The sequence below is a fragment of the Cryptomeria japonica genome, chromosome 8, assembly GCF_030272615.1.
Source record: "Cryptomeria japonica chromosome 8, Sugi_1.0, whole genome shotgun sequence".
Taxonomy (NCBI): domain Eukaryota; kingdom Viridiplantae; phylum Streptophyta; class Pinopsida; order Cupressales; family Cupressaceae; genus Cryptomeria; species Cryptomeria japonica.
Window position 1 is genome coordinate 223,854,254 of NC_081412.1, and position 7,778 is coordinate 223,862,031.

Here is a 7,778-nt window from a genome sequence, read left to right on the forward strand (position 1 = left end):
ATTTAATTGTTTGAGTAACTACTCTTGATTTCTTTACTTCATTATTCTTTAATTTCTTGCATCTTTTAGAACAATAGACTATAATAGCATATCCTAAAATCTTAGGATTTTAATTTATTCTATATCAATTATCATTAATTTAATCTGCATGAATTTATATTGTATACAATTTATTTAATTCACCTAAATTATATTTAATGTTAACTTTCAATTTATTTAATTAACTATAGAATTTTAGTGGAGGGATTCTTATTTAAATTAAGGGTCATAAAAAATTATTTTCCAGTTGAATTAAAATGAACAATTTGGAAGTAGATTTTGAAACGAAATTGTTCAAATTAACGAGTTAGTTTCAAATTTTATCCTCATCCCACAAAGGAGCGTTTCCAACGGCTCTACAACTACAGGCATTGAGAGAATGGCTTTTATTTTTTCTTATATACCGTTTAAAAAAGCAGAATTCACCGTTGGAAAAAAGCAGAATTCGCCTCTTTTAAATGGGCGGATTATCTGAGAAGTAGCGCAGACTGTTCTTTCTTTGTTTTTGTTTGTTTGTTTAATTTTCATGTGTTGTATGTTTTTTGGCATGGCCATGCCTCTGTTTTGAGTTTTGCTCTATTCTGAGTTTTGGTTTTAAATTTTCGTTATGTGTTTTTATTTTCTGATCCTTACTTTTTCTGTTTGTATTCTATGTTTTCATTTGTTTAGATTGTTATGACCATTGGGCAAACAGACTGGAGCAGGCCAGAGTGTGTATGTTACAGGAGCAGCAGGAACAGTTCGCCATCCAGGTTTAATTCACACCCATTTGATTATAATCTAATATACACTTGAATTTGGAATTGGTATGGATATATTAACAGTTTTTGCAACTGGGTTTAGATATTCCAATCAAGAGACACACAGCTTGACACGATTTGGAATTCATATTTTGTATGCAATTGGGTTTTGCTTGTCATGACAGCTGTTTTGAATTTCATTTCCCTCTCTATGCACAACTGTGTTGATTCTTGTGTCCATTTTCTCGATATAGATATCTGGGTATGTGTGCATATATTCTGGCCACTTTAATGAACACTTCTCATGGGGTGGACATCTTGTTGTCCTTTGTATGTAACATATTTGTGTTATAGCACTGAATTTTTTTTGTTTGAATATATTGAGTGGGCACAAAACGTTTGGGGTTGAAAGTACTGAATACTGTTTTACAGAACTTAACAATTGGATAGGACTATCATTCTGCTTAATCAATTCATTCTTAACCAGAAAAAGTGAGATTTCTTAATTCTTTCTTTATCTAGTTGTCAATTTCTTACCAATAGCATTGTTAAACTGTACTTGTTTTGCATAAATAATCTATAAATAATGCTTTATTCTGATTGTGTCAGATTCATTTCAATGATTCAAATGAATGCTTGGAATGTTCTGTTTACCTGCGATTCAATACTGTTGCTTTCTTTGTTTTATTTCTTTCATTGACATTCTATTTAAGTTTGTCATGCCTCTGTTTTTATTTGTACCGTGAGATCTATTTTTCTTTTGCATTCTAATTTATGTGTAGATTTTTATTAAAAGTTTTATTGGTGTTATGTATTTTTCTTTTGCATTCGCCTCTTTTAAATGGACGGATTATCTGAGAAGTAACGCAGACTGTTCTTTCTTTGTTTTTGTTTGTTTGTTTAATTTTCATGTGTTGTATATTTTTGGGCATGGCCATGCCTCTGTTTTGAGTTTTGCTCTATTCTGAGTTTTGGTTTTAAATTTTCGTTATGTGTTTTTTAATTTTCTGATCCTTACTTTTTCTGTTTGTATTCTATGTTTTCATTTGTTTACATTCTTATGACCATGGGCAAAAAGACTTGAGCTAGCCAAACTGTGTGTGTTACAGGAGCAGGAGGGTTTGATGCTTCAAGGCATGTGAAGCTGCTATTGGAACAGTTCGCAATCCAGGTTTAATTCACACCCATTTGATCATATTCTAATCTAGACTTGAATTTGGATATATGAACAATTTTTGCAATTGGGTTTAGAGATGCACATTTTTATGTATGTGGGTTTCAAGAGACACATATTTTGACACAATTTGGAATTCATATTTTGTATGGCACCTGTTTCATATAGGCATCAACATTTGCACAGTTGTTTTGCTTCTTATGACAGCTGTTTTGAATATCATATCCGTCTCTATGCACAGCTATTTTGATTTTGATTTTGATTTTCCTCTCTAGGCACAGTTGTGTTGATTCTTATGTCCATTTATAGATAATAGACTTTGCCACAGCTTTTACTTTTCTCTATATAGATATTTGGGTATGTGTCCATATATTCTGCCATCTTGTTGTCCTTTATATGGAACATATTTGAGTTATAGCGCTGTATTTATTTTGTTAGGGGTTGAAAGTAGCGACTAGTGTTTTACTGAACTTAACAAATTGGATAGGACCATGAATCTGCTTAATCTAATTTTCATCCATTCCTAACCAGAAAAAATGAGATTTCTTAATTCTTTCTTGATCTAGTTGCCAATTTCTTACCAATACCATTGTTAAACTGGCTTTACTTGTTTTCCATAAATAATCTATAAATCATGCTTTATTCTGATTTTCTGGCAAGAAAGCTTTCTTGGGTAATCGATTTCAGAATCATTTCAATGATTTAAATGAATGTTTGCAATATTGTTACTTCTGTTTTGTACTGAGTTCTATTTTTACATGTTTGTTATGTATTTTTCTTTTTCATTCTTACAATCTACCTGTAGATTTTTTTTAAAGTTTTATTGGTATTAGATATTTATTTTTGTATGGATGATGATTTTTCAATAGGGTACAGTATAAGCAGTGGGAAGAATAAGGAGGAGGAGAAAAGAAGCAGAATTACACATCACAACTGTCAAGAATTAAACCAGGTATCAATATTTGAATTTGTATATTATAAATATCATTTGAATTGAGTAATAAAATTTCTTTTTACAATTATTTTTAAATGCTTTGATTCATGTAGATTTATTTAATTTAAGGTCAAACTTTTGAAAATAATCTACCATATTTATCTCTTCATTGACTTAATTTAGTTTGACTTAAAACATTTCTGAAAAATAAATTATAATTTATGAATTTATCATTGTCTTTGATCAATTGAGTTTTCAATTGTCTGAAAACCCTTCTGCATCATTCTTACATATACTTTAAATTTTGATGAAAAAGAATAAATAAATAAATGCTTAGTGCAATCTAGGTTGGGTAAATGATAGGGCTTCTACAATTGTTGTCTTAATTTTTTAATAATACTTCTAATTCAGTTTCATCAATTGGATTTTCAATTGTCTAATCTCTGTTCTGCACCAACATTGTTACGGACACTATAAAATTTGATGAAAATAAATTAATAAATGCTTAGTGCAATCTAAGTTGGGTTAATGATAGGGCTTCTACAATTGTTGTCTTAATTTTTTAATAATACTTCTAATTCAGTTTCATCAATTGGATTTCCAATTGTCTAATCTATGTTCTACACCACCATTGTTACAGACACTATAAAATTTGATGAAAATAAATAAATAAATGCTTAGTGCAATCTAGGTTGGGTAAATAATGGGGTTTTTACAATTGTTGCCTTCATTTTTTTACAATGTTTTTAGGGATTCTTTATTTCAATGGATCTTTGCATCTTGATTAACCATAACATTCAGAAATCACTTTGATGGTTAATATTGACATTATGCTTGCCATTCTCCATAATTTCTCAATTTCTAATTTTTTTATTTTTATTGATAAATGGCTAAGCAGAAGAACAGGCTACCTTTCCAGCCTCTAAAATCTGAAACTTTAACCAAAAAAACCACATACTGTAAAGTTCAAACGTATCTACAAGCTTTCTGTTATGCAAGAAATTCACTCAGCCTTAGGCTGAATCTTCAACACAAACGTGGCCCCTGCCTCTCGGACGATCACGACCCCTGCTTGCCATAGGCAGACACCCTCGTTCATCCATAATTTATATATATTTTTTTTTTAATATTTTATTTATTTAATTATAACCTAAAAATTAACCTAATTGTTTTACTCTAGGATTATAAACTAGGTCAACATTGTTCATCATGTCACATTTAAATTTTTAGATTATCTCACTTTATATAATCTAACAGAACGGATTAGTTAAGTCTGCAGTCTTATCATTTTTAACCAGACTTGCTTGACTGCATTTAATTGTAATTCAATCACAATATGACATCTACAGTTTCATGAAGTGTGAAAGTTTGTATCATTTTTGAACCCAAAAGTTCATATAAAACTTGCTTCACCCAATGTTTTAAATCTATTGAACAACTTTAAAATGGAGTTTGGATTTCAAATTTTTGATAGCTTTCCATATCTAATATATAACATGTCAAGTTTTTTAAGACCTGATAATATTACTTTTGATTGATTGCGTAACTCAAATCCAAAGTTTGACTGAGCATAAGTTTGTAGGTGTGCTAAAGCATAGAAGTCATCTTCACCATATTTCAAACTCCTAGAAAGCCTTTAGCAAGTGTGGAATGTGGCCACAACTTCAGGGGTAAGAAATCTAATCCACTTAGCTGAAGTCTAGTTATTTTAAACTTTAACTTTAAGTTCATGTATAATAAAATAGAGTTCGTGCTCATGTAAATGCCATGCCACTAAGACTAGAATGGAGAATAAGAGATCTCAATTGTTATTGTGGTCAAGAAAATTTTAGTTTTTGCACTTAGTTTACATCTCCAGATTTTGCCTTGCTTTCCTTTTTCTTGTTCTGTTTTGAGTTGTTACTGGAAAACATACACTTCATTGTCCACGTATGTGTATCCAATCAAGATTAAATGATCTTTTTTCTTGTATTGCATACCATGTTCCACTATACCAAGAACTTACCTCAACGCCCTCTTTGCTGCTTTCAAATGAGATACTTTAGGTTACTGCATCAACCTTGAAATGTAGTTGATTCTGCATGCACAGGGGAAAAAATCCAAGGAAAAATGTCACATGCAAGCAGTATTTTGAATATGTGCTAAGGGTAAACATCACATAAGTGAGCAACTCTGAGAAAGTGCACAAGTCAATAACAAGCAGCAGAATACAGGAGAAAACATCAGGAAAATATCAGGGGTTTGATCTTTGAAACAACATTAGTAAAGAAGGAAAGTGAATAAATTAACTAAGCTTGTGAAGGCACACCTTCAACTCCTTTCCACCTGGCTGAAACATTAACAATGGGCACTTGGCATCACCCAGCTATCTAAAACTTCCAACTCAAATCTGAAAATGCTGAAGTCCTTCAAAATTTGTGCCTTGTGTCCTTAAATGTGGCTTAGTTATCATCGAGTTCAACCAAAAGATAAACACCTAGTTCAAGCCTCAAAAGTGCATGCTTGGGATGGTTTTGAAAGAGTAAAATTCAACTTAAATATTTTGAAGTGGTCATAAAATTCTTCCTAGCTAAGTTGTCACAAGTTCCTTCTGAAGTGAAAAACTGAAATTAAATGATAAAAGATCTTCAAGTCAAAAACTGGCAACAAATGACTAAAAGTTCCTCCCCAGGTCAAAAAAGGTGGCAATAAGTGATGAAAGTTCCTCCTCCAATAGCTCTGATGGCACACAACCACCTCATATTCACCATGGGAATTACCTTGATGCTCACTAAAACATGGCCAAGTCATCAAAATTGTGCACCTAGCATCTATTAACTAGAGTAAGTGGTAGAAACTCATTAAGAGCACACTTAACGGGGTTTCAAGATCTAAAGTTCATTCTTACTCATTTCTTATGGATATTAGTGTTTCAAACTTACTACAACAGGATTTCCATGTTGGCGTTTAAGTGCTCAATATAAGATCTGTCACTATTTAGAATCTACTATTTTTAATTTTTTAAAGCAAGTTTGCATGTTCAAGGAATAACAAAGAGGGGTTCAAAGATTCAATTTAATATTTCCAGCAACCATCTTCAAAAAGGTGTTTTTTCAAGGATGCTTGCTTCTTTAGATTTTAGGGCAAAAACATGCCGCAGAATCAGAAGGGTGTTCATGGATCAATGTTTTCTAATTTTAGCAATGTTTATTTCCAAGCAAAACTAAGATCCTCTTATAAGCTACTTTATTTTTGTTATTTGTTTAGATTACAATGTTCTTTTTTTTAATCAATAAGTTGCAACAACCACTGTCTCCAAGTGTAATATTCTCACGGGTTTAAGCTCAAATTTTACACTACTCTGTAATTCTGTCAAACATTTCTACTCTGAAATTTTGTCAAACATTTTGGATGTTTCCTTAATTATGTTTGCAAATACTTTATTGTCATTACTATCTTTGGATGTATAAATTAGGGTCATTATTATCAGTTCTTGGATTGGTCCTCTTAAGAAATTAGATGAGATATTGCACTTACAAGTTTAAATGCACCTAAACTTTTTGTGTTTTAATTACAGGTTTAAATGCATCTAAACTTTTTGTGTTTTAATTACAGGTTTAAATGCATCTAAACTTTTTGTGTTTCAGTTATAAGTGTTCTTCTAGAAGAATGCTACATAGACTTATATTTTAGTTATGTAGATTGCTATAATTTTTCTCTTTTCTGTAGTGCAACACAGTAATGTTTTCCCTAATTATTCAAGATACTGATGTAAATTTTTTTTCAAATTGGAAAAAATGAAATTGTAGGACATTTGCATTGCAAAGGTTATTGCATTGAATTTTTATGTTAGTTTTATTTTAATAATAGCATATTTAATTGTTGTATATTTTTATTGATAGAATAATTCATATTAATTTAAATTATGATTGATGTTGTTCAAGTGTTTGACAATGTAGTTCAGAAATGTTTGGAAACTTAAGGAGTATCTACTGAAGTCAAATAATAATTGTAATATTCTAGGTTTTTAAAAAATGTTAGGAATGTTGTAATGGACTGTAATATTCAATATTTAATATCTAAAATTGGATAGAATGTTGCCTTTGAATCAATTGTTGAAATGGATCAACTTCGAAATGTAATTTGTAAATTGATATGTAAACAAATTTATAGTATGATACAAAACTTTTATTTGGAAGGGGTTGGATGGCTCCCTTCCCAAGGCTATGGGGAATGGTCATTGGCCATGTCCATTCTTCTTAGTCTAGTGTATTTGTGTTAATTTTATATATTTTTTCAGGTCATTGGCATTAGTTTCAGTCTAGTGTCTTTTTGTTAATTTTATATTATTTTTTATTGTATAGAGTTTAACATTTTATTTTAAATTTCATTGCATTTAATGATTTAACATTTTTAGTGTAGTGTAATTATTTAAGCATTACAATATTTTTTTATTTTTAATGTAAATTTTGTAACATCATATAATCAGCAATTGCAATTGAAACATGTCTATTTAGTGTGTGTTTTTTTGGGAATCCATTTATTGTTTGTGCAACTATGTGTTTTGAACAATGATTCACTTTTGACACTTACTTTATGTCAAAACACTTTTTGAAAGTACATGTTAAAACTTTGGTGCATTTGCTTTGTAGTTGTGTGAAGTATGTATGTGTTTCAACAAGTTTTGTGTGACGTGTGTTTTAACTTTTCACATTAACATTGTGTGTGTTTTTGTTGTATTTTACTTCATGTGGTTGAGTTAATTTTGTGTGAAGCTTGTTTCAACTTTAGCATTTAATTTGTTTGTGTTTGAAAACTTTGTGTGGGATGTATTTATATTTGAAATTCCACATTCACTTTGTGTAAGATATTTACTAGTTGACATTCACTTATGTGTGAAGTGTGTATGAAG

The 7,778-nt window shown here is 30.5% G+C and overlaps 1 long non-coding RNA gene across 2 annotated transcripts; it reads left to right on the forward strand.

The window, feature by feature from the left end:
* Positions 1-396: 396 nt before the first annotated feature.
* On the forward strand, positions 397-7,103 carry LOC131857280 (uncharacterized). Of its 2 annotated transcripts, none has more exons than XR_009358642.1 (5): positions 397-517; positions 709-791; positions 1,889-1,950; positions 2,823-2,905; positions 4,470-7,103. It is a non-coding gene; the product is annotated as an uncharacterized LOC131857280 (long non-coding RNA). The 2 variants fall into 2 exon arrangements; XR_009358643.1 differs by having other exon boundaries at positions 6,482-7,103.
* The last annotated feature ends 675 nt before the right edge of the window (positions 7,104-7,778 follow it).